Source organism: Chamaea fasciata, unplaced genomic scaffold (assembly GCF_029207755.1).
Source record: "Chamaea fasciata isolate MVZ Bird 193981 ecotype frontalis unplaced genomic scaffold, bChaFas1.0.hap1 SCAF_6, whole genome shotgun sequence".
Classification (NCBI taxonomy): domain Eukaryota; kingdom Metazoa; phylum Chordata; class Aves; order Passeriformes; family Sylviidae; genus Chamaea; species Chamaea fasciata.
Genome location: NW_027094091.1, coordinates 69,561,890 through 69,585,691, shown reverse-complemented (window position 1 = coordinate 69,585,691; position 23,802 = coordinate 69,561,890). Strand labels below are relative to the sequence as shown.

The 23,802-nt window shown below is 48.5% G+C and overlaps 3 long non-coding RNA genes across 4 annotated transcripts; 2 read left to right on the top strand and 1 right to left on the bottom strand.

Annotated features, from left to right (window-relative positions):
* Window positions 1-14,431: 14,431 nt before the first annotated feature.
* LOC136290752 (uncharacterized) lies at window positions 14,432-17,397 on the top strand. Its single transcript, XR_010721366.1, has 3 exons — window positions 14,432-14,500; window positions 15,663-15,885; window positions 16,047-17,397. It is a non-coding gene; the product is annotated as an uncharacterized lncRNA (long non-coding RNA).
* Window positions 17,398-19,124: 1,727 nt separating this feature from the next.
* LOC136290379 (uncharacterized) lies at window positions 19,125-22,903 on the top strand. The gene is made up of 3 exons (XR_010721106.1): window positions 19,125-19,222; window positions 20,282-20,928; window positions 22,825-22,903. It is a non-coding gene; the product is annotated as an uncharacterized lncRNA (long non-coding RNA).
* Window positions 22,078-22,842, bottom strand: LOC136290378 (uncharacterized). 2 transcript variants are annotated; one of them, XR_010721105.1, is made up of 3 exons: window positions 22,758-22,842; window positions 22,496-22,618; window positions 22,078-22,391 (listed from the first exon to the last, which is right to left on the bottom strand). It is a non-coding gene; the product is annotated as an uncharacterized lncRNA (long non-coding RNA). The 2 variants fall into 2 exon arrangements; XR_010721104.1 differs by having other exon boundaries at window positions 22,754-22,840.
* Window positions 22,904-23,802: the final 899 nt, after the last annotated feature.

The window sequence follows — 23,802 nt, the reverse complement described above, 5'->3', positions numbered from 1 at the left end:
GTTGATCTTATTGCAGCAGGCTTTTTAACCTGACAAAGAATCTCAAATGTGTAAACTGGAAACAAATTTTGAGGCTGTGCAAGATGTGCACTTCTGATGAAATGTTTAAAGATTGCAGGTTCTGGAGGAATCCTTCTAGAACCTGCACAGAGGGGGCTGCAGATTTCTGGTGGGAGATGCTCTGCATTTTCTGTGCAACCTCTTTGCTGTGCAGAGGGATTTTCTTTATTGCATGTCTAGATGGGATCTCTGCTTGAACCACACGGCTTTTTACAGATTGTCCATGACAGATGCACGATGGACAGGTTACAAATCTGTTCATGGTAGTGGCTGTTCAGATGATGGAGGTCTGCTGTCCTCTTATGTATTCCTGTTGAAATAAATGGCAGACCTCTATGAATTTAGGAGTTCATAGAATCATAATTAAGGCTTGCGTAGTCCAGCCCCACTGCCATGAACAGGTCATCTTAAAGTTGTTCGTTTTGGCACTTTCACCCTTTTAAACTACTTGATAAAGGGAACATCCAGCCTCACCTTATGGCCTAATTTTGGGGAAGAATATGAAAAGGCATTTCCTTCTCCCTTCCTCCCTCACCCCTCTTTCCCAGCTGCTGTTATTACTACCTAAAATAATTGCTTTGATTATTTAACTTCCCTTCTATTTTCTCTTGAAGTTTTAATCTGTTGGTTTGGTGATTAGTATAACCATGATCCTGGAAATAACCTGCAGGTTTTCCCTCTGCTTTGTCTTTTTAGGATGAGCCAGGGGTGCCTTACACTGCTGTCAGCAATGGTGGCTCAGGGCCCGGGTTCAGCAAGGGATCTATATAGTCATTTCGATTTCAATGAAATACCTGCCTGGATTGTTGGAAAGAAGATGCAAGAAGGTAAATTAAGGTCCTGCATGCAATGAAATGCTATGCCATGGCTCCACCAGCATTTTTAGCTAACTGTTGGGAACAAACTGTTGCCAATGTTTGTTGTATTTTCATCTGCAAGAGCTTAACTCTCCCTTCCTGTCCTGTGTCAGGCTGAAGTCCTTGACTGTGCCTAACTGGACACATGAAAATGCCTTACGTGTTGCCAACGAGCTGTGGAGAAACATAAATGTACAGTTTCTGTGAACTGTCCTTCTGGTGTCTAAAACAGAGTGAAAGCGATAGTACACTCCTGGAAACTAGTCAGTCATTTTGTGGTTTGGTCCCACTGAAATAAATGGAAGTTGGAGAGGGGATATTGCTCAGTACTAATACAGGGTAATTGTGTTTGAAAGGATAAACAGAATAATCCAAATTATCTCTAACTGGAAATCCTTAAGAGGAATATGTGAGTGAGGGGAAGAAGTCACTCCTCTTTTTCCTGAAGAAACTATCTCTTGTTTCCTCCCTGTTTGCTAAAAATAGTCAGGATTGACACAAACCAGAACAAGAATATCTAAGTGTCATTCCAAATGCAAGTATAAAATTAATCCAGTATTGTTTGCAATGTTGACATATTGTTTCTAGATTTTAAAGATTACTTGCAGAGTGAATGTGTAAGTTTGTGTTAGGTTTGTGCCATGTGAGGTGAAAATTCAGACGTTTTCTTTATTAAGCAGTCAAATGGAAGGCAAAAAACCAAACATCCCTTTTTCCCTGGAACCACCTTTTATAGTTCTGGAACTGTCAGATTCCTCGAGTTTTGACCTCACTGCAGGAGTTGTCTGCAGGAGTACCTCCACCCTTAATTTTGAGTGCTTGGGTGTAGTCTTTTGACCACAAGCTGCTCAAGTGCTCCAGTAAGGTACAAGGAAACAAGCATCCAAAAGGTCTTACTCTTGTACAGCTTTCCATGAAATTGTGTCACAGCTGGTTATCAGAGGTGAGTTTTTAACACAAAAATACCAGGCCCAAAGCTTCCAGCAAAATTTTGTTTGTTTCTATATTTCTTCTTTCAGCCTTTTCATGAGTCCCTGCTGCCTTATCTTTTGCATACACAGAATCATCTTTACATGCAGATTATTTTGCACAGCAGGTTTATAAAAAATTGTAAACCATGGGGGGACTCTGTCAGGGAGTGTAGTGATAGGATGAGGGATGAGGTTTTTTTTAAAAGAGGGTGTATTTACATAGGATATTGGGGGGAGATTCTTGGCCATGAGGGTGGTGAGACGCTGTCCAGCACAGGTTGCCCAGAGAAGCTGTCACTGCCCTGTCCCTGGAAGTGTCCAAGGTCAGGTTGGACAGGGCTTGGAGCACCCTGGGATAGTGGAAGCCATCTCTGCCCATGGCAGGAGGTGAATGAGGTGATCCTTAGGATCCTTTCCAACTCGAACCATTCTGTGATCCGTTGTTCATATCCTGTGGTGCTGTTACAGGTCAGGGTGTCGCTGCTTCCACTGTGCCTGAGTTGGTAGTTTTATACTTGCCCCTTTTAATGGGCATTTTTGTGACCTGACCAAGCAGGGCACAAGTGAGGAGGTTCAGTGACGCAGGGTTTGGCATGAAACTGCTGTTAATGTTTCCTTTTTCTTTAGATCTGTGGCCTGGTCTCATATCTCTGGAATTGAAGAGCACGTGAACTAGCACATTTTCCTTTTTAGGTAAAAGTGATCTGCTTCATGCCAGAAGCGTTTTAGCTGAATACACTGTGGATGTATTGCATGTAAATGTGGGTCTGTGGCTGCATGCAGCATGTTTACAGAAGTTGTTTCATTTACCCATTTGTGGCGCTGGTACAGGTAATCAGCAGTTGCAGTATTGATTCTGCAGTTGGGTACCGCCTGTGTGCTGACAGCTTTTTTTTTAATTTTATATTTACATTTTTATGTTTCCAGGGGAGAACAGATGCCCGCATGGCCTGTATTCAGTTTGCTCTCTCCTTTCTCATTGCTGGTGGCAATGCAGTCTTGGCACAGGTGCTGGAATTAAAAGGTACTTCATAATTGCATTTGGGTTTTTGTTTTCTAAGGCACGGTCATTTACATGACCTAATTAAAATGCAAACCAGGTAGAGAGCACTAATGGGGCAGCAAAATGTCAGCACTGACAGTCCAAGGCTTGGAAACCAGTGGGGCAGCTAGGTTCTGTAGGACTGCAGCTGTAGTTCCTCAGCATTCTGTGGTCATCATGCTGTCACTTACTCCCAGTTCACCTTTAACAGCTTTATTTGCATTGTGGCCTCTAGAGAATTCCTTTCTAATGGGAGCTGAGACTCAGGCAAACAAAGTTTATTTGTGGCATTCATCCAGTTCTTTCTAGCTCCCTGAGGGAGATGAAGTTAACAGGGAAGAGTTAGGTGCTGATTGTTTTGGTCCATGTGCTTTGCTTGCTTTCATTAATGGCTGGATAACAAGTAGCTTTTATGCCTCCTCCTGTTACAACTGAAACCTGAGATGGCTTTTCCTAGGAAGTGAACAGTTGCATTAAGTGCTACTGCTGTTTCTCTCAGACAGGTATTTGTTGTCTGCCTCTTGCCAAAAGCTTACGCTCACAAGTCTTATTTTGAAAGGGGAAAGGGAAAGAGAGAAATTTTTAAGTGAAATAATAAATTTGCCACAAACTGTAGTGTACTGTCTCGTGCACTTCCCCAGCCAAACCTACCTGACATTAGCTAAAAGTAGCGCGCCCAGAAATCGGCAGCACGACCATATCCTTTCCTTCGCTTTTTCCTGTTGTTCAGCCCTGCACTGAACAGCAGTGGGACTGGTGGGGTTCTTACAGGGAGTATTCAGATGCTCAGGTTGTGCTTTATATGTGTGAGCACTTGTGAGTCAAATTAGAAACGGCAGCTCTCGATCTAAGCACCGAATAAGTGGATTTAGTTTTGAAAGTATTCATACAGGAAGGTGTGGGGAAGGAAACTGGGGATTCTGTGGGTGTTTTTCTCATTCCTGTTGGGAAGACGGCAGGTCATTTCCTAGGCAAGCGTGCTGGAAATAAAGTTGCTAATGCTTGTGCTGGGTAATGGAGGTGCGACACTCCACTCTTGCTGTGAAGGAAGGAGAAGCCAATTATGGAAATATTTTGTTTAGGTTCAGATGATGCTGAGATGCTGCTTCTGTAAGCTGCACTGCTTCAGGTCATGTCTTTATCAGAAGGTTGTGCCCCACTTGGTAGCACAAAGCAACTTTGATTTTAGCAAGCTGCTAAAAGGTATGTGATGGGGGTTTGTATTTCCTCCAGTGTTTTCTCTGGCTGTTTACAAAGTCCACAGCAGAAGGGAAGGTTTGCTTTTCTGTGGAGATAAAGGAACTGTTTTCTAAAAGTAGCCCATTTTAGTTTCTCTGTTCTGTTTTTATTATTTATTAAGTTTTTGTTGTTTGGTCTTACTGTTGGATTGCCTGGGTGGTGACTTTTTAAAATGTGTTGTTGTTTCTCTGATGAGGGCCACAAAGATCCTACCCAGGCTCCGAGAGGCTCAGACACCAGTGCTTTGTGCTGCTGATGTCAGGTCAGATGGGGGCAGCTCAGGTTCTGATTGCACTGCGAGAGCTCCCTGACCTGTCACAAGAATAAGTGAGGTTATTCATGAGCTGGTGATAGCAGGGATGCAGGGAGAGACATGAGTGTGAAGTTCCATTGTCTGGAGCAAGTATTGTCGTGGTATAAGCATTTGTTGAGTTAAATTCTGTATTTTGCTCTCCAGTTTGTCCTTTGTCCTGCCTGTAGGTCACAGCTTTTCAAGGTTGCTGAGACTGATAGAAGAGATTTTATATTTCCATGCACGACCAGTGCTTTGTGCTGGGGTTAGGTGATGAAATCTCCCTCTGAGGGCTGGATTCCCGCCTTGGGTTGGCCAGCCTTCGCTGCAGTGTGTCTGGGGATCCCATGACATGAAGATCTGTGAATTGCCAGCTTGTCTCACAGTTGTGTTCTAAACCCTAAAACAGGAATGTTCTGAAGTCTCAGGCAGATGGACCGATGTGAAGTTTGTTTCTTGCGTTCACACCTCAGGTATCGTCACTGGAAAGGGCCTGCGGGAGGAGGTCCCTCCTCTTCTGCAGCACCAGATCCTGAAAGTGGCTTTGGAACTTCCTGCCAACAAGTTTGCCTGGTTCAGAGTACAGGTAAGAGGCTGGTGCAAAGTTATGTTTGCTTGCTCTGTTGTCCTCAAATGTTTTCCTCTGGCATCGCCTTGTTTTAAATTAGTCCAGACATTTTAGGGGTGACCCTTTTGTAAAGCAGCAGGAATTACAGTCTTAGCAGTAGTGAAAACTCCCTTCTGAGCTGGAAGGTTTTTTACAGGGAAAACATTTTTTGCCTCCCTGATGAACGGAGGAGGATGTTGCTGTAGCTCTTTGTGTCTCTGGAGATGTTCCCTCACAAGAAAGAGTGTGCTGGATTCCACTTGTCTGGAAAGCCTGAGCTGCAGACCAGGGAAATGAGCTACTGATGGGAGCCGTCCCACCCCTTCCCAAGGAGGATTCCAACATTTTTTAATGCTCTCCATAATTGGTGGAAGCCATCAGGGCCCCAACTCTATTTTACTGCAGGCTTGTCAAATAAGAACTCTGTCAAGACTTGGCTTGTCATGTCAGGAGAAAAGAGTGGACCTGGCTTTGAGGAGGTAGCAGGGATAGACATGGAATGATTAGGGAATGAAATATGATTGATGAGGGAAGTTGCTTTGTCTCGGGCCCTTTCAATAGTTGGGGGTTTCTGTTACTACGGTCTTCTTCCGCTTTTCGGGCAAACATTTTGCAAATGAATGCAACGATGCTGGCTCATTGACTGCAAAGTAGTGTAAATGATCCCACTGGTTTCTGGCCTTGGGACTTTTGGGCAGGTCTATAAAGTAACACGCTTACCTTGCGTATCATTGTCAGTGCAACATAGTCCTATACAGTGTTGCTGTAGCAGAGGAATTCTAATACATTTTTCTTGTAGGACATCTCTGAAACAGAGAAGCTATCTGGTGAAAAATCAGTCTTCTATTTACTGATGAAAATGTTTGTTACAAGTACCCACTCTCATCTGAAAACTTCCAGCAAACAATTAATCTTCAGGGTACGTATTTGAATTGAAATATCGGGATATTCACTATATCCCACGGGTCTGAAATGCCAGGATGGTAAAATTTGTTCTTGAAGCAGCAGATACCTTTACTGCATGATTGTGTGGTCGACACCGGATTCGGGTTTAATTTAGCGATGATTTTCTTTGTTAGATCAGTAGTTTTCTAAACTGTCCTACAGGCTATTTGTAAGGCGCACTTTTTTTCTGCCTGTGATGACATGAAGATGTACAACCCTCTGAAAGCAGTATAACCTGCTTTCCAGAAATTATAGAGGTAAGGTTTTTATTGTCCACTATGCAGTTGACAAGTCCCACTAGTGAGTGGAAAGAAAAGGCCTCTTGAGTTGAGGGGGTGAGGAGAGTGGCAGGTACTTCTTTTCATCGACCTGCGCTTCCTCTTTCCTTTCCCAAAAGAAGGGATCATGAAGTTACTGTACAAAAAGATCTGCATCTCTTGGAGTTTTGTATTTGAGGTGTTTTGAGGTTTATTTACACACCTCCCCCTTTGTTTCCTGGACAGGTTTTACGTGACAGTGGCGTGTTTGAGTACACATGGAAGGGAACTTTCAGTTTGGCTGGAACATTTGGATAATGCAAAAGAAGACCAGAAGGAAGCAGTGATTCAGTTTTTGGAAAGGGTAACAGTGTTCAAATTAGCTGGATGAACAATGCAAAGAATAATGTTGGTGGGAACTAGAGATTTTGTTCTGTTGTTGAGAAACCTGTCAAAGACCAGTGAATGGATTCTCAGAAAAGCATTGTTTGGGGTTCTTTATACAGAGGTGGCATCATTCTTGTCTCAAATGGGAGGACAGGAAAATTATTTGCAGGAAAATGCAATCCAAAAGGATCAGTTCTTATTACAGCATTGTTGGTATAAGTGTAGAGAGCCATATGTGTGGTACCTTTTATCTCCTCTTTAGGTGCCAAAATTATCAGACCTCAGTGAATTGTGGTCTTTTACAAGGAAAGCTGACACTTGCTGTTACTCTTCAGGATGTTGAATGCCCAGTGCTTCATTTCCAGTGCGGTCTCCCCAGGGACTCAGTCTGTGGTAGCAATCTGGATGCCAAATTGCAGTGGACCTTTCTTTTTTCCACTCCCATGCAGAGAAGGAACCGTAGACAGAATGCTGCAGAAGTGATATGGAAGTTGTCCTTCTAAAACCTGCCCATCTTCCAACACCTTTTTGCACACGGTCTTTCTTAGCAGCATATGCTTCCCCTGCGCTTGACAGCCAGCGCACTTACCTTCCTCTCCACCTTTGCTGACAGATCCTGCTGAAGCTGGTGCCAGAGCCCTGCCCCTGCACAGACAAGGCAGCAGACCTGGTTCAGGAAGCCAGCATGCTCCAGGTCACCGTGTTTAATTAAACAGGACTCTGATAACATCAGCATCCCCGTCTCTCACATTGCTGGTATGTGGTGACTCCTCAAACACAATTTCACGACTTGGGGCTACATTTTCTATCCCCAGTAAGCAAACTGGGGATGGATAACTATAGAAATCCTGTTAAGTAAGGACCTCCAGGACTCAGCCCTCCATGTGAACTTGGTATCAGAAGTAGAAGTTGGAGTTGCAGTTACCACTTTAACCCCCAAAAGTAATTTCTGATGTGGTTGTGCCACTTTAACAGTATTTGAAGTCTCTATTCATGCTCTTGCAGCAGCATTTTTGAACTCAAATGGAAATTTAGTCCTTCTGCCTGGGGCTGTTCATAGAATTGTGGAATCCCAGAATGGTTTGGATGGGGAGGCCCCTTAAAGCTTGTCAGTTCCACCCCCTGCTATGGACAGGGAGACCTTTCAGTAGCCCAGGGTGCTCCAAGCCCCATCCAGCCTGGCTTTGGGCACTGCCGGGGATCCAGGGGCAGCGACAGCTTCTCTGGGCAGCCTGTGCGGGACAGCAGCATTGACAGGCAGAGTGAAGTTCAGCTGTGATTTTTGTGTTGCACTTAACAATGTATTGCGTGACAAATGGGGCTTTCATCCTTTCTTTGATTTTTTTTTTTTTTTTGGAGGGATTGAATTTAAAAAAAATGCCTTATATTCCTGGAGTGTTGCGTTCTGCCTCTGTTGTTTTCCCAGTTAGTCTAGATCCTCTGCTTAGATTTTTTTCTTCACTTATTAGATGTCCTGATTATATGGTGGATGTCCTGAGCGAGGGCAGTGATGGCTTAGATGAAGAAATTGGGCTCTCTTTAAATGAAGATGTGATTGTCCAAACATTTCCCTTCAGTGCTGTTGTTTCTGCTGCGTTGGAAGCCAGGAATATGCTGTTGCTTCAGTCTGAAACTGGAACAGGTACAGATTTTTTGGTTTAATGTGTCATTTCTACCAGTGGAGTGAGAAGTGGCATCATTTTTACCCATTTTTAATAATTTTTTTACCATTTATCGTTTTTTAGCTTAAGACATGACATTATCTTCCCTGCAAGCAGAAGGAGATTCAAATCCATGGTGTTTCTTGCTCAAGAGAGGCATTGAAGCTCTGTAGGTGCCTCTGCCACTTTTCCCTGACCTTGAAGAGAAGAGACACTGTCCCTGCATGGACAGTCTGGGTCTGGAGGTAGTTGGCTTCAGTAACACAGTGTTTTAAAGGACAGAGTGTGGAGACCAGGAGAGGAAAGTGGTTTCCATGGCTGTAGGCAGCTCTTCCGAGATCAGGGAGAGAGGACTGCGCTGTTAAATAGGAAATGGATGCATTTTCCAAAGAAAACTATTTCAGAAATGAAGCTCTGGTGGCAAAGTTCTGCCACCTCCTTGAAGAAAGCGCTGGAGTCCCAGGGGCATCAGGCGGGCTTGGAGCAGGACTTGCCAACTCCACAGCACCTCACTGCGTTCTCTGGGTGTATTTGGCGATCGAGTAGCACCGGGGGTGGACTGGAAGTCCCAATTCTGAAAGAAAATTCTATTTAACTTGCACACGTTCACTGGGGTGCGTGCCCCCGGTGCAAATCAGCTCTTCGCTGAGGTGGGGCTTGGCAGGGGTGTTTTGCTGTTGAAATACAGGCATATTTAGCACAACACAGTGAGGGTGGATTATTTACTTCAGCAAGTACTGATGTGTGGAGGATTTTTCAGGTATCTCAGTGGTCAGGAACATTTGTCTAGGTCACTACAAACACTTCTTGATCTTATTCAATACTTTTCTGAGTGATGCTTTGTGGGCTGCTGCCGAGGCCCAAAGGAATGAGGGTTGCCCCAGTGTCTGTGCTCATGTTAATAGTTTAATTTATTTTTACTTTTCTAGGAGCACGCATCGTGGAGTACCTTGTTGCTGTTTTCACTGACCTCCTGCCCTCTCAGAGAGAACCACTTGCTCTCTGCTTGATGTTCCAGCCCTATGATAAAGATCTCAAGTCCCTGAAAGTTGTTAAGTATCCTCAGCTCTACCAGTTCAGCCAATACTATAAACTCTGGATGCCCAAGCAATCTCAGGATCATGTTGTATGGAATACCTGAAGTTACTGAATTCTTGAGACAGTATTCCTATAAAAACCTTGCAGTTTCTAGAGGTGACATTTCCATCAGAAAAGTGCGGTTTTATTGAGCTAATTCTGTATTTGTTGTTGATCGTGTTAGGACACAAAATTTTGTGTTGGGACACAAGGACTAAAATGAAACAAAAGGTGTAAAAAAAAAAAAACCCAAAATGATTTCAAGAGGGGAGATAGTCTGCAAAAAAATGTCCACTTAGGCCTGGATGCTGACTGCTATTGCTGGTCAATGATAGCAGCTGACAGGTCAGATTTCAAACTGTTTTGTTTAACAGGAGACTGGTTTGTTCCTTCTTGTGAGTAGGATCATTAGTTTTGCATGGGCAAAGCCACTCCAGATTTTCCATCTAGGAAAAGTAGTTAGGGAGCCATTTAAAAACATAATCCTGGAGGTGAACAGCTTGGCTTGGTATTACTGTGTGGAAAGGGAAGAATATATGTTCTGATTTTTCTCTCAACTTTCTTCCACAGCTGTTTTTGTGTTCCTGACTTCCGTTGACATCGGGGACACGTGGCTTGGAGCCCAGGAGCCGGATATGTCACTTACCCGTGTCAGATGGGTCTGCACTCGTGCAGGTTAGGAATTACAGGATCGCTCGGGAACTCAGAAACAAGGAGAGGAAACTATTGTGTCTCTTTGCAAAAGAATTTATCTCCATCAGGGCATTAATTCAGGGAACTAACATTCCATCTTTAATGTTCTGTGCTCTGCCATTATCACACTGAGCCATGAAAGCCTCCTCAGCTGTTTTCATACAGACCTAACTTGTTTGATCAAAAAAATCGGTATTTTATTTCTGTGTGCAAACTCAGGGGACAGATTTTATTCAGCGTCTCTCAGGAGGACATTAAAGCTCGAACTTCCACTTTCTTAAACAATCTGAGACACAATATTACTTACCATTTTTATTACAGGCATTATTAACTTTTTGAAGAACCGTAAAGACTGTTTGTGGACGTGTGTGTCATTAATATCCATCCTCTTTCCAATACAGAATGGCAAAGAAAGGCTGCAGAGCGTCCTACAATATGCTCTCAGTGTAAATAACGAGGAGCCAGAGGCAGCACTGGTTGGACAGTGGCCTTGGGCTCCACCCCGGCCCCCCCCCAGGCCGCGCTGTAGTAGATTTCTGTTTGGTTTGTGTCCAAGAAGTGGGATTTGTGCTGGAGAGGTGCTTTTGGGAAGAAAGGATGGAGTAAATCTGCTCCAGGGAAGTGCAAGGAAGAGCTACCTACCAGGGGAGGGCAGTATCTATAAACTGTCTCCGTATTTGCCTGTAATTCTGGGTGTTTGGATTTAGCCTGGGATTGTCAGCTAAGTTATAAACAAGCCAACCCAGCTACTGAACTCCCAATGAACGTTTGGAACCCTTGCACAGAAAGACAAGGTAGTGATGATTCCAAAGGAGAAAATGTAAATGAAGGGTAACGATTGCTGGGAAATTTCCTTAGGAATTGTGAACCTCACACAAACGGAATTTAGGAGGTGGAATCCCAGTTTCAGCCTTGGGCACGTGCAGGAGCAGAGGGGTCCTTATTCACAGCAAGGAAAGCCCGGTGCCCCAGCGTGTCAGTGCACACAGTGCAATGTCCAGGAAATGAGCAGCTGGGACTGGCAGCAGCTGCAGGTGAGAGCTGTCACAGGCTGATTGAGGGGACAGAGCAGCCCCAGGTGAGAGCTGTCACACTGATGAGGGGACAGGTGGAAGCTGTACAGGATAACGAGGGGGCGGGTCCTGCCAGCACTGCTTTAAGAGGGGAGCCCGAGCTGAGTTTGGCACGGAGCTGCGGGAGGAGAGGGGTTTATGCTGGGCTCCCAGGTGAGGCTCATGGAAGGATGGTGAGTTCATCTCACAGGGGCTGGGGGAGGCCTTGGGCGTGGAACATTACTTCAGGAGGTGCTGAGGGACAAACCTTTGTGCCGAGCAGCAGCAGCAGCACAAAAGGTTGAAATAAGTTTTGGTTTGGCATGTAGTGATGGGATTGGCGTCTATGGTGTGCTAGTGTTGTCTAAAGGTTTAAACTTTAATGTTTATTTTTAAAGTTTTAAGTTAATGAATTAATATGGGTCGCAAGACATGGGCTTTTTCCTTTTTATTTGGCTAGAGGGAAGTCTTTAACTTTGGGGGGGCTCTGAGTATATGTTCTGGAGTATTATTAAGGGGTTTGGACATGGTGTTTTTATTATATTCAGTAGTTTGACTAGGGGTGATAAGAGTTAGCTTTTTTTGCTGGAATTTTTTTGGGGTTGTCTGTTTGAAAATTTATATATTTATGCAGTTAAGTGTGGTGGTGTTTCTGGTGTAACTCTTCAGCATATGTTATTGTTTGTGTGTTTTAGGTGGTCCACTTCTCTTACACCCTGACCGATTGGCCAAGAGATCTGCTGAGATCATACATCGATGTTTGTTTTATTTCTTGTAGCCGAATAAGAGACAGCAGCCCGGTGACAGCAGGAAATTCCCAGAGGGCAAGGCGGCATTCTGTGGCACCCGGCGTGGATTCTCATCCCCAGACGTCCAAGAGATAAGTGGAGGGTTCAGAGCCACAGAGGGGATGAAAGTGGAGTGCTGGGTCAGGACTTGTCAGGAGGGGTTTTTGAGTCAGGTGTGGAGATAGGGATGTCCAAGATGTGCCAATTGAGAGTACAGGTGTACCAGCCCGACCCCACCCCTACCCCAGACCCGAAGGAGTAGCCCTAAAGACATGCCCGTTTCCCTGAGTGCAGGTACAGGCAGGAGCCCTTATGCAGGACAATGCCAGAAGGCCTGGCTGCGAGGTGCAGGGCTCTAAAGAAGTTGGGTTTAGAAGGGGGGAGGTGTAGCCACACACACAGAGGCTGAGGTAAAGGACTCAAGGACTAGAGGACACACGGTGAAACTCAGGGGAGCAGGCTAGGATACAAGTCAGAGTACAGGTGTAGCGGCCCTCACAGCACTGCTACCAGCACACTTCCCCTGAGAGCAGGTGCAGGCAGCAGCCCTAGTGCAGGAACACACCAGAAGCTCTGACCTGTGCAGACACAGTCAGGCTAGGGCCAGGCAGGAAGCGATAGTGGGGAGCAGGATCCAACAGGGCTGGGGATAACGGGGGTTTCCCGCCCCACCCACCCTGGGATTCCCTGTCTCTCCGCAGCCGGTGGAAGTGCTCCTGATTCCCTCTCGAGGCGGCGGTTGGTAAGGCTTCGTGCCTTTTGCCACCGCAAAGAGTTCGGCTCTGTCAGCCTCTGCCCTGTCTCAGGGCCACGTTTCTTAGGGTAGGCAGGGAACAACTGTGGATGTACCTGTCCTGCGTGCGGGACAGCTCTTGGGACCCTAACGGTGCAGAGCGTCCCCGGCTGCAAGGTCTAGGGCTCTGAAGAAGCAGGGTTCAGAAGGGGGGAGGTTACAGTGATACACACAGAGGCTGAGGTAAAGGACTCAAGGACTAGAGAACACACAGTGAAAATCAGGGGTACAGCCTAGGATACAAGTCAGAGTACAGGCATCCCGGCCCTCACAGCGCTGCTGCCAACACCGTTTCCCTGAGAGCAGGTGCCGGCAGCAATCCTAACGCAAGACAAGGCCAGAAGTCCTGAGAGGTGCAGGCAGTAGCCCTAAGCTAGGGCCAGGCAGGAAGTGACAGTGGTGGGGCAGAGTCCACAGGGTTGAGGTTCACCGGGGATGTCCACCCTGCGTTCCTGTCCTGCTCTAACCGGGGATGCTCACAGCCCTAATGGAGGCCACGGTGGGTGGGCTCGGTGCCAGTAACGCCTCTAAGGCTTTGGCGCTGCGAGCGTCGGCCTCCGAGCTCAGCTGAAGCACGCACGGGGCCCGAGGGCCCGGTCCTGCTTAAGAGACGGTGAGTAGCAGAGCTGCTGGGTTTTGGCTGATGTGCAGCTAAGATTATGCTTTGATATTTGGTTTTCTTTATTGTAGCTGACTAGGAGACAGCAGCCCAGTGACAGGAGGAATTTCCCAGAGGCATAGGCGGCCTTCTTTGGGGCCCAGCGTGGATTCACCTCCCCAGACATCTGAGAGATAAGTGGAGGGCTCGGAACTAGGGAGGGGATGAAAGTGGGGTACCAGGGCAGGGATCACTGGGAGGGATTTTTCGAGTCGGGTTTGGAGATGGGGATGTCCCAGATGTGACCCCTTAGGCTACATGAAGGGAAAGTCTCATTTTTCATGTCAGTGCTGAGGTGTGCAGGGCAGAGCAGTCCTGGTGTGTGTTGTGTCACTTGTCTGTTGTGCACTCTGTCTGTTTGGTGTCTTGTCTTTTCCTTTAGTCCTTTCAGGGGCCTGTCCAAACCCCTGGCATCAGTCTTAGCATTTCTGATCTCTGTGCTCCTCAGCCAGGTGCCTTTGTCTCAGCTGCTCGGACACTCATCAGAATCCATCTCTCTTCACAAGCATCCAGTCCGATGCCTTTTCAGGTCTTGTTCTGAGCTGTACTGACAGCCGTGCACCGCCCTGATCCATTCCGGCGGGTTAGGTCTTGTGAGAATGCAAAGACAGGTGGAGGATTCTGACCGTAGGATTCTTGGGCATCCATCTCTGCGTCTCTTGGGATAAGTCATCCCGATGGCATCTTGTTCCTGCAGGGTTCTCTGAGCCTGGCCAGCTCACCTTCCGTCTCACCTCGGTCATCTCATTCCGAGTTCTCTGGACCCTCAGGGTCATTCTTCTTGCCAGAGTTTTCTGTCCCTGTTGCGTCCCCTCGTTTGTCCTGTGCTGTGTCACGGGTGTTGGTGTGTGTTTGGCCCGGAGCTGCTCTGCCTTGCTGCTCAGTCTGGGTGTAGGGGTACGAGGGTAATAGTCCTGGGGGCTTGAAATTTGTGATGTGGGGTGTGGTTAGACTGTAGAGGGTATTCCTAGATTGCCACAAGATGTGTGGAGCTGTCAAGGTATCCTGCAGCACTCTGACTGTTGTCCTGACTCTGTTTCAGATGCAGAGAGATGAAATCCGTGGCAGAGCCCCCCATCCTGGGTGAGGGGCTCCCCTGAGAAGATCCATCGCTATTCAAGGTGAGAGTCACACATTTCACATTTATTGGCACTCCAGTGCAGGCCACCTGCGTTTACAGCTTCAAACAGGTGAGTCCCTTGGTAACCCCCCTGGGCAGCAGCTGGAGCCTGCTCCGGGCTGGGCTGCGGGAGCTAACACTTGTGGCTGACACAGCTCCACACTGAGGGTACTTGGGAAAACACCTGCCTTGTCCTGGAATTTTTTTTTTTGAGCTTTTGACAAGATTTTAATCATCACCTTGGTAAAAATAAATGGTAAGGACTGAAAACATGAGAGGCTGGCAGGTTATACGCACGAAAGACAACTTTTTTTTTCTTAAATATTTGTGCAGCCTATATCTTAATTTTGAGACTCTTTTTTGGTCAACTTTATTGTAAAAACCCCTTATTTTCAAGTTAGCTGCTTCAATAATGAATTTGTTTTACAAATACCCGCTAATGTCCGAAGGTTAAAGCACTAACACCAACATCCCACCTCTTTTATTTTTGCAGCAAAATTTTATCTTTACTAAACTTGAAACTTGATGTTTTTGCAGGTAGTAAGTTAAAGAAGGTGTTTATCTGCCCATCACTGATATTCAGGGTCATGAAGAAATTGCTCTAGTGTTTTAAAATAAATGCAGATTTTTAGGCCTCTCCCATTCTCTCTGACTAGCAACATGTGAATTGATTTTTGATCTCCTTTCTGTTGGTGTCTGTGGGTTTTAAGCTGCATGGAGAAGGTGTCTGTGGACATGGCACCCAGGGAATGGTGCTGGGAAGGGCAGGATGGAAAGGAGCTGCTCAGGAATCCAGAGCAGCAGTGGAGTGGGAGCTGGTGCTGCTGCCTCAGTCACACCCTCCTGGACAGTCTGTGCAGTGATAATATTCCTACTTTCCTTCCTGAACCTGGGGTTGGAGGAGAACACGAGTCTTGGCATTGATGGAAAGGGGAACTCGAGGGAAAAACTGCTGTTTGTGTCCTTAGAGAGCAGTGGGAAGAGCCTGGGAGAAATCCTGGCTGGCTGAGGGATCCTTGTGTCCCCTCGGGAATAAATCCCTGCGTCTCCTCAGCCCTGCTGGTTTGCAGTAGAGTTTGTACACCTTTCGCTGCAGCTGTGGTTCTTAATAACTGGAAGTCCAGGGATTCTGGGCGATTCCCATAAGTTCTCCTGTTTTGTAGGAGCTGCACGGTGAGGTCAGCATTCTGAGGGAGGCCCTGGCACAGCTGCCAAGGGCAAGGAACGTGGAGCATCCCGGGGCTTCTCCCGCCCGAGTTTCTCCCGGAGCGTGCTGCGTGTCGTGCCGGATGTTTAACCCGGGTTTGGGGTGTTCTCCTGCAGTCCCAGCTCTGACTGCTGCCCCCGAGCCCCGGCCTTGCTCTGTCCCAGCACTGAACCTGGCAGGTGGGTGTGCTTTTCCAGCCCTTGAATCCCACGGGCAATCCCAGATTCCCGGAGCTCCCCGAGGCACAGCCTGGCCTCCCTCGCTGGGAGCTGCACCTCAGTCTGCCTGGACCAAGGCCATCCTGTTTGAGACTTTATTCCTGTTGTTTTTCCTCTTGCAGGTAGTTGGCGAAAAGGAGAGAGCCAGTAGGAAGTGAAGCCACTGGAAGGCCTTATCCCAGTCCAAGGTTGGATGGGAGTAACTGGACCTGTTGAATTCCCACTTCCCTTTAAATCAGTGCAGAGGAAGCAGATTTTAAATCATCATTCCATGAACTTTCACCAACTTCATGACTCTTGCAAAAGTTTTCAATGTTAGAAATTCCTGAGCTTGTTTTCCAGGCAGGCTTGGATTTGGATGTTATTCCTTCCTTTTAATTGAAGGAATAACTCTGATTTTCTCTCTGATTTTAGTAAGGGAATATTTATTTATTCCAATTTTCCATCCTAATTGGAATTTTTGTACCTTGTAGAGCACATTTCTAAGGAAATTTACCCAATTAATGTTGGTAAATCAGCAATTGTCCAGCACCATCTCCACAAAATTCTGTGATTTCCCAAGAAAACTTTGAAGTATTTATTTGCCACGATTCGTCTCTTTGTAAAGTTCAATTTACTGCATTTTTAATTACATAAATGCCATTAAAACCTGAATCCAGGCCTAGCTGCTGTTCCTTGGACACAAGGGGCTGGTTCTTTCCTACCTTGGCACATTTGGATATTCGTCCAAAATGAGCTTCCCACTACAATAGAATTTGTTTCCAAGCAAAAGTGGGAATTGTCTAGAAAACCTTCTGTTCTGGGGGGCACTGGGTTTGTTTCCCTTATTGCTGCATAATTGAGGAAAGCCATGGCGCTTTTTTAGGCAGTGGCAGGAGGTGAGAGCTGCGTTTATTTAATTTTGTCTTTTATTTTTTGTTATTTTTGTATTTTTGTGCTCTTTTGTTGTGGTTTTTCATGTTGCGTTTTGTGGTTTTTCAAAGACTTTTTCTTCAGTTTTTTAATTTTTATTTTTTTTCTTTAGCTATTTATTTACCTGTTAAAACTACTTTTCGTTTTTTATTTTAATTTTTTGTTTAAATTTTTTTTCCACTTTTTTGTTACTTTGAAATTTTTTTCTTTTGGTATTTTAATTTTATTTATTATTTTCTATAGTTTTGGTTTATTTTTTCATGTTTTCTTTGTTCCTTTTTTTTTTTTCCCCATACTCTTTCTTCCCCCGGGCGCCTGGGGGTTTGGCTGTTGGCAAGAAAGATGAGAAATGACCTCGGTGCCCGCTGGACGTCGGGATGTCATAGAGAGCGCAGTTGGCAAAAGCTCTGTATTTTCTGCTCCATAAAACTCCTGAAGGGAGAAAGCTGTGACCACCGTGGTGCCGTTTTTTCCTTCCCAGCCCCGACCAGGTCTCCTCCTACCCGTGCACAGTGTTACCAGCAGCAGCCTGCTGTCCAGGCTGTCGAGGCGTATTTCAGAGGGAGCAATAAAAACAAAGTAGATGTTTTATTTTGTAACTCTCCGACCCTGCTTGTTTATTAGCAAAGAAATCCAAAACAAAGCGAACAAAAAAAGAAAACCCCCAAAATAAACTCCCCCGCAACCCACCAAAAAAACCCCATACAGATAGAGAAAATATGCCCATATTATTTAAATAAAGATTAAAACTTTACCCCTTAGAAAACCAGGCTCATTTAATTCAAATTAATTGTGTTTCTGATGTGTTAGGTTCATGAATTCATCTAGTGTAAAATATCGTTTAAAATATAAACAAACGAATTTAAAAAATAATGAAAAAGAAAAATAACAAAAAGTATAGGATATGAAAAATAATACCAATAAAAAATACACAATATATTATTACATACTACACGTTTTATAAATATATTTAATATACATAATATAAACATCTATAACGTACATAATAAACAAGATATTTAAATTAAATGTATTATTATTTATAACAGCGTTATAAATAATAAATTATTTCATATCTAGTTTTATATATTAAATATCTATAATAAATATAATAGTATAATAAACATAATACATGATGTATAATGTCCATAATCTAAAAGATGAATTGTAATGATGAATGTAAATATCAGAATCACAAAGATAAAAAATATTGAAATAGAGCCTGAACGAAAGGCTTTTTTGTTTCGGTCTGGTTGCTGGCAGGGCTCTCGCAGGTGTGCTCGGGGGTCTTTTGGGCCATTTATTCCGGAGGCTGTTCGCCAGGGCATTCCTGGGCACGTTCGTTTATGCCTCCGCTCCGCGCCGCCGCGCGGCAGTGCTGCCACCCTGTGGGCAAAGAGCGGTAGTGCAGCTGTCCCCCTCCGCCCGTCCCGCCTGATCTGTGCGGCAATGCTGCCACCCTGTGGGCAAAGAGCGGCAGTGCAGCTGTCCCTCCCGCCCGTCCCGCCTGATCTGTGCGGCAATGCTGCCACCCTGTGGGCAAAGAGCGGCAGTGCAGCTGTCCCCCGTGCCCGTCCCGCCGGAGCCGTGCGGCAATGCTGCCACCCTGTGGCCAAAGAGCGGTAGTGCAGCTGTCCCCCCCGCCCGTCCCCGACGCGCGTGGCAGCCCCGCATTGTGAGCTCGGGGGCGGCGCTGCCGCCCGCCCGCCCGCAGCTCGGGGCCGAAAGGGAGGGAAAAAGGCAAGGAGCCCGGGCGCGTGGCAGCCGGCTGCCTGCGCGCGCGACCCGGACCCCGGAGCCGTCCGGGCGCGATTTTCCGCGGCGTTTGCGGGTGTGCGGACACGGGATGGGGGCTCAACCGCGCCGCTGCCGGCGGTCCATTGAGCCAGGCGCCTGTGCCAGCAGCGGAGGGGCACCCCAGCGAGTGCCCGCACTGAAGATGACGGTTCGACCGGAAGTGGCTTCAGCCTCAACCAGTATGGCGGCGAGGAAGGGCGGAAGTCTTGGCACGCTGCTCGCAACCTATTGTAACCGAGTGCAGACGAAAATAGCCGAGGCTTGACGAAAATCGCCGACTTTCGGCCAGCAGCCGGACTCAGCCGAGGGCAGTTCGGGGTGATCCCGGACCGGTGCCCGCCCTCCCTGTCGCTTCCTCGGCCGGCGGTTCGAAGGCGATGTCGGGGGCCGCTGTGCCCGGAGCGGGAGCACTCGCTGTCGCTGCTGGAGCCGGGCGGCGGCCGGCCCGACCAGCAGCAGCGGCTGCTTTCTGTTCACACGCAGAAAGTCATTCCTCACCCCAGTTATGCTATCACAATTACTTCATTTTTGATCTGCAGTTACAGCCACATTTCTTGAAAGCTGCCCGGAAAACCTGGCTGGGACTCAGGTAAAGAAAGGGAGACTGACCGGTAACACCCCGCGGGGCCGCCGGCAGCGGCTCGGGAGCGCCGGGCGCGGGCCCCGGCTGCGGCAGTGGCGGCCGTGAGGGCTGTGCTGACAATGGAGGAGGGCGGGAGCTGCCGCAGCGCGGTTGAAGCGGAGCGGAGAACGGCCGGTCCCGGGAGAAGCCCCGAGGACGGCGGTGGCAGCCGCGGGGGGCGGCCCCGAGCGGAGCCGGGCCGGGAGCGGGCGGCCGGGGCTGCGTGGGGCGAAGGCGGTCCCGACGCGGGCACGGAGCCGGGGAGGAGCAGCGGGGCCGGCTGGGGCCGCCCGGCGGAGCCTTTCCTGGGAAGCAAAACCTGCGGTTTCTCCCACCTCGGCCCCGTGGCGAGGGGCAGCGCAGCAGAAGGGAGCAGCACCTGAGCGGGTGGGGCAGTGCTGGGGCGCAGGGAAGATGCGGCTGGGGCAGAGCTTGCAGGCTTCTTACATTTAAATGAACGTGGAAAGCTGAGAGAGAGGTAGTATAAAAGCTCTGTGGGTGCTCGGACAGGTGAGACGTGACTCAGGGGAGGGAGTCGCTTTCCTGAGCTCCTGAAGTTCCATTTGTCTCTCTCAGGAGCAGATGTGAGAAGTTTCCTGTTTGGAATTGGGCTCCAAAAGGAAGGAACCTGAAGCTGCTTCTTTTGATAAATCCATAAGCATGGGAGGCTGTATGAAGCACACTGTTTTAAGTAGCCAGTAACTTCCATGGATATTTTAACTTTTAAAAATGGTGACTTTTAATTCCTCTGCACACTGATGATTTGGCTGTCCCACACAGGTTTCACTGAGGCTGTGAATTGCAATCCCGACCATCTTCCGGTTTCTGGTGCTTAGGGCTGTGGCATTTGGTGTGCAGAAAACATCCCAGGCTGTCCACCTAGGAACTGTATGGGCATTTCCACAGGTCCTCAGAGTGGGAAAAGGCCAAGAGGGTCGTAGTGGGACCTCTCTTTCTCCCAGGCCTGGGCATCCTCAAGACACCTCTAGATTGGTTTTTAAGTGTTTGTTGTTTTTTGTTTTCCAGCCCAGGACTAAGCTGGAGAAAAGGTGGAGAGTAGCAAGTGGGACTGCCATGTTAAGATCCATCCTTGGATTCCAGGTTCTCCCAATGGGTTTGTCCAAAGAAAGGAGGTGTTTGCGGTACCTGTTTGTTCACCTGTTGAGCTTGGAAGAGATGCGGAGCATGAAATTCCAGGGAAGCTGCACTTGTGTAGTGGCTGGAGTGAGAAGCATCTTGCCTGTCTTTCCCCACTGGTGTGCTGTGGTCATTTCCTCTCTGGGTCCTTGTTTCCCTCTTTGTCTCTGTATCCCTCTGTCCTTGCCATGTGTTTGGCACTCTCTCTTTTTCTCCATCTTTCTCCACGCCTCGTGTTCATGCTTATTCTCTGTGGCTTTGTGGTGCTCCCCGTGCCACTGTTTCCCATGGGATCCTTGTGTCCTGTTTGCTGTCCCTGTTCTTTTTTAATCCCTCTCCGTCGTGCTGCCCATCAGTGTACAGAGGCTGACTGGAGGGAGGTTCTTGTGCTGCAGGTTCCGTTCAGGAGGCTGGTGTGATTCAGCAAGCCCACAGTTTGAATTGCCCCCTCCATGTGGTCCAGCCAGCTGTGCCCAGTGCCCATCCTGGAGTGCCTTTTCTGTCAGCTCACGCGCCATCGTGCTGGAGACTGTCAGGCAGGTGCTGGGGTGGACGAGGGGAGGGCAGGGGGCTGAGGTGCTGTTGTTGGGCAGGGCTTGCTCTTTCACCCACACCGAGTGGTGGCCAGGCTCAGCTGAGCACAGCAACTGGTGTTGGAGAGATGATGCCTGTCTCGTCTGTCTGAGCTGCCCCAAAGGCCGAGGACAGGGCTGAGGCTCTGGTGGTTTGGCTGTACGAGGCCCATGGCAGCACAGTCACCGCCCGGCTCCAGGCCTCCCTCCCCGTTACGGAGGCGATGCTGTGAGTCCCTGCAGAAGGGCTGGGGCATGTGGCGATGGAGATCAGTCCCTTCAGCCCTGTGCTTTGTCCCCCAGCTGTGACCTCCTGTAGCATCTGGCTGTGTGGGGCCACCTGCTGCTGGAGCCACAGGGCCTGAGGCTTTCCTTTGCAGCCTTCGTGTGCTCTCTGACCTCCTGGTCCTCCTGCAGCCACCCAGGCCAACACTGTGAGCTCAAATCACAGACTGAGCTGTTCCCCATCCCGAGCGTTGTGCAAGGCAGCAGTTCCAGGGAACAGCAGTGTCCCCATGTCCTGCACCCAAGTGTTGCAGAGACGCGCTTGAACAACCCTGCTCCTCAGGGAAGGAGGACAGCTGCCCACTGCCCAGCCAGGGTAGGTGGTCTTGAGCGAGTTCTGAGTTCTTTAAGTGTGGACAAAGGTGCAGAAAGGCTGGTGTGCACAAGTTCTGCTCCAGCCATAGAGGTGTGGGGAGCAGCAGCTTCCACAGTGACTCCTGTGTTGCAGCCTTCATCTTGCCTAGCAGTGAGTGTAGAAACACACTCTACTCCCTTCCTTCTCCCTCTGCCTGTCCCTTGCACCACCCTTGCAGAAGAGGAAACACAAAAAAATCAAGAGGATTATGTAAAAACAAGCTGGAGCCTGTTTTTTTAACTTGTTTCCAGGTAACTGCACTGACCTTCCTCCTCCCAGGGGCTTTGTTGTAGTTGCTCTTTTAGTGTCTGCCTCTGAGCAGTATCTCACTCCTGGGACTGGGGAGGCTGAGCTTACCTTTATTTTTTGGGGATGAGGTGGAGGGGAAGTCTGCTTCAGCCCCTGTGGGGAAGAGACTGGGCACAGGGATTTATCCTTCCCGTGAAAAGGCACGCACGGTGATTTCTACGCAAAATACTTTATTAGTCAACTAAAAGCAGTGGATCCGCAGCCGGAAAGGGAAGAGGGAGAGGAAAGAGTCAGAGTCCAGCACAGCATGTGGTTTTCACCCTTTTCCCCTGAAATGCCTGTGGCCGGCCATAAAAAGCCCCACCACCAGGCTCAGCTTCTCCCTCCCACACTGGCAGGGTGCAACAGTAGCAAAGAAGCGTGAGCACAGGTACAGGGCAGCTCCGTCTGTGGCCAGGCCCTGCCTGAGCTCCTCTTGGCCCCTTAAATGTCCCTCAGGAGGTGGCAGCAGGTGACACTCACATGGCAGGGGCTGCACCTGGAGAAGGAAGAGGGAAATGAGGAGTCAGAGGGCATATCTGGCTCTGCCCCATGGGCTGTGGGAGAGCTCCCCACAGCCCCCACAGGGACTGCCAGTCTCACCTTTGGCCCTGCGAGCAGATGTCCAGCAGCTTCTTCTGACACTTGGAGGCACCTCAGGCAAGGCTGGAGCAGCAGTCACTTTCCTCCTCCCACGAGCACGTCCCTTCCTTGGCCCTTCAGCTACTGGCGATTGAAGGAGACACAGGAAGACTGATTCAGTGATCAGAATTTGATTTCACTGAGGTTTTCCAAAAGCTTGTATACCATTTCAGGAAGGTTAATAGTTTCTACTACAATAATTAGGTTAAAAGATCATACAAACAGCTCATGCATTTTACAGCATCTTTTTCGTAGGGGGTTGATTGAATCTCTCCTCTTCCCATAAACAGGTTTAATCCCATCTTCTGTAATCTCAAAGTTCTGTTTGTTCCTGCCATGGCATCCTGGTTATCAAGCCAAGCCTGCAAATGAATGGTGAGCGGTCTGGGGCAGATGGAGGGAATGGCAGGGCTGTTTCAGAACTGCAGAGAGAGGACGGAGATGTGGGGGAGCTGCTGGTATTGCAGCATCCCTTCCAGCATCCCCTTCCCAGCGTGCCTCCCACAGCACCTTCCCCTGCAGAATCCTCCCTGCTGCCACCCCTCCGGGCGCCTCACCTGCCAGCAGCACCTGGAACTTGTTGGCCGAGAGCATTGCAGGGACAGCTGTCATTTTCTCACACTCTGTCCCGCACACTGAAGGTCAGGTGCACCACGGGCTCATTGACCTCCTGCAAGTCGCTGGAGCTGAGGGTGTAATCCACGTGCCAGCACACTGAGCCCAGCTGGGTCAGTACGGTGGGGAGTGGGATGGTGTCAGCACCCCGGTTCACTCCAGCATGGTGATTTACACTGACCCCCACACTCCTGTTAAGACCCAACACCCCGCTCACACCTCAGGCTGCAGGCACTGAGCCAGTCCTGGAAGGGGCTCTGCTTCTCCTCAAAGGAATGGCACAAGGCGCTGGCATGCTCTGCTCTTGAGGGGAGACAAGAGAAGAACCCCTCTGCTCACACCAGGCCTGAAGCTGCCAAACTCCACCAAAGCACCTGGGGAGGCCCCAGGGACTGATGGACAGAAGGGAGGTGACAGAGGACAGCACAGCAGCCAGCCTGCCCTCCATCTGGATGTGAAGGCAAGGCTGGGAACTGTCAGCAACATCCCAGCACGCCTGAGGAACCTTTGGGCAGCCCCAGCTGCTGCAGGTCACCTGACAGAGACTCACCATCTACCCAGTGCTTGGCCGCGCTGGAGAGGATGAAGCCGAGGACAGCAATGGTCGCCTTCAAATCCCCCGACTCTGCAGACGGGAGGGGGGGTGAGCTCTG